Source organism: Dipodomys merriami, unplaced genomic scaffold, assembly GCF_024711535.1.
Source record: "Dipodomys merriami isolate MVZ:Mamm:240054 unplaced genomic scaffold, mDipMer1.0.p SCAF_61, whole genome shotgun sequence".
NCBI lineage: Eukaryota > Metazoa > Chordata > Mammalia > Rodentia > Heteromyidae > Dipodomys > Dipodomys merriami.
In genome coordinates, this window is record NW_027206191.1 from 8,081,638 (window position 1) to 8,084,153 (window position 2,516).

Sequence of the window (2,516 nt, forward strand, 5' to 3'; positions counted from 1 at the left end):
TGGAAATTGATTGGATAGGATGAAAGTAGAGAGAGAGAAAACAAGAAGAAAGAGAAAGAATAAAAAAGACCAGAAAAAATAGAAAAATAAAAATGAATAATATGCAGAATCGAGAACAAATTATTCAAAGAACGTGAATATAATGAGAGCAGGGGAGGGATATAAAGGAGATGTGAAATCTTAAAAAAATACTTAAAATATTATATAGGTATAAAGAGGTAGTACTGCTTTTAAGGAATTTAAGTCTCAGAAGTTTTGAATTGAGTAATAAATTTGTGGATTAAGTGTGTACACAATGAGGGGTAGCTTCTAATAATCAATTACGGGTTTATCTGAGGATGGGCAGAACAACAATTAAGTCCCATAAAGAAGAACAAAAGAGAGGAAAAGGTGAGAAGGATGAGGACGAAAGAAAAAAAAGATCAGAAGTTCAGTGAAGCTAAGCAAAAAACAAAAAGAATTAAAAAAAAAAAAAAAAAGAAAGAAAAACGCACACACGCATGTATCCCAAAAATAAAGATTATAAGGGGGAAAAAAATACTAGAAAAAAATTTTTTTCATAAAGAGGTAAAAATTAAAAATTAAAAAGTTTTAGAAAAGAAAAAAATTTTTGTAAAAGTATTAAAAAAAAGAAGAGGAAAAGAAAAGTTATTTGATTTTTTTGGAAGGGTTGGGGAAAAATCCTGTATCTCCCTTGTGTTTGTAATCAGCCTCTGGTTGGAATCTCTGGTCTGCTTGTGGTCCTGTGGCTTGGTTGGTTTCTTAAGTCAGTTTTTTTGGACAGGCAGAAAAATGCTCTGCTTAACCCAGGATTTTGCGATCCTCCTCCCAGGTTAGTTCAATGGTAGGGAAATCTGCTTTGATTATCACAAAAGAGGGAGATGGCTTTTTCCTCAAGTTTGGAGATGCTGTGATGAGGCTAGGTTCTGGGTTGAGTTGAGCCCAGCCTGGAGCCACTCTCGCGGTTTCTTTTTACTGATGTCGAGGCTGCTAAAGGGAGGGGCAGCCTCTGGCTCTTATTACCCAGTGAAGAAAGCCACTACTAGGGCTGGTGCCTGAACTGAGTGACTTTTCCCTGGGTGGAGCTGAGTCTGGCAGGTCACACTGCCATTAAGTTCTTGTGACCTGCTAAATGACGCTAGTTTTATTCCAAGGCCTGAGTTGGAGCTAGCAGCTCTGCTGAGCTTTATCAGTATACAAGATGGGGGGGGGGTGACCTTCCCTCTTCTGCTCCCTGAGAAGGAGTGAGGATGTTAGGCTTCTACTCAAGCCGAGTCTTGGTTCCTGGGTTGTCTCTGGTCTGCGAACTGCAGCATGAAGATGTCTGCTCCTTGTCGGTTCTTGCTGGTGTTGAGTAAAATCCGCTCGCCTGCCGCATCTGGCTCTTTCGTCCCAGCCTCTCTCTGTTTCAGGTATGGAGGTACTGCCACTGCCGCCGCTGCCGCCGCTGCTGCCGCAGTGGCAGCTGCTTTCAAGACCTCCGATCTGTCTCCTTGCCTGGATTTTCCCTCTCTGGCCTAACTCTCTGTCCTCTGATGGCACACTTGGTATGATTCTCTGGCTTAGGACTGTTCACTGGAACTCTAAAACTGTTTTCTATGTGAGAGCTTGTTTTGCCTCCAGCTTCTCCTCCACCATCTTTCCGGAACTCCCAAATCTAACTTTATATGTTTTACAGTCCTGGGATATAATACATGAAGTGATGCTGAAATTTTCTGCTATCATTAGAAAAGATACCTTTCCACACAGTGAAATCCTCCATGATTTAACACTCATTAAGAAGTAAAATGTTTTATTCTGTGTCATTAGTAGAAAAATGATTGTTTTTTTGGCTCAAAATGGCAAATTTTTCTCAATGATTATGAACTATTTTGAACCTAATAAAGCGGTTTTGAATTTGAGTTCTTTTTTTTTCCTGCCAGTTCTTCTGGGACATGAACTAAGTGACTGGGTGCTGCCCTGTAGCTTTGGACCTCTTGGCTAGCATTCTACGGCTTGAGTCACAGCTACGGTTTTTTTTTTTTGCCAGTTGCTTTTTACTGGTTGAGATAAGAGACTCATGGAGTTTTTTGCACCATCTGGCGTCAAACCATAATCCTCCAATGTCAGCCTCTTGAGTGGCTTGGATTACAAGTGTGAACCATAAGTGTGTAACTTATGTTATGCTTTTTCATGGTAAATTTTCTCAAATGAGCCTAGAAAATGTATCAATTTGTGATTCTATGAATGAGTGAATTCATTTATTTCTTCTGTGAAGTAAGTCACAAATTAAATAAGATTAAAGAATTTTTATTTTCAGACCTGAGAACAAATTCAGGGCCTGGCAGTTGTCAGGCAAGTGCTCTTCCATTTAGCAAAATCCCCAATACCAAAATTAAGATTCCTAACATTCAATAACACAAGATTCAGAGACTCAGTGGAAACTAGTTTGTTGACCACTGAATAGAATGAAAACAAATCACAAGATGAAAGGTCATGAAGGCTGGGAAAATGTAGGCTCCGATAAATAGCTCTGC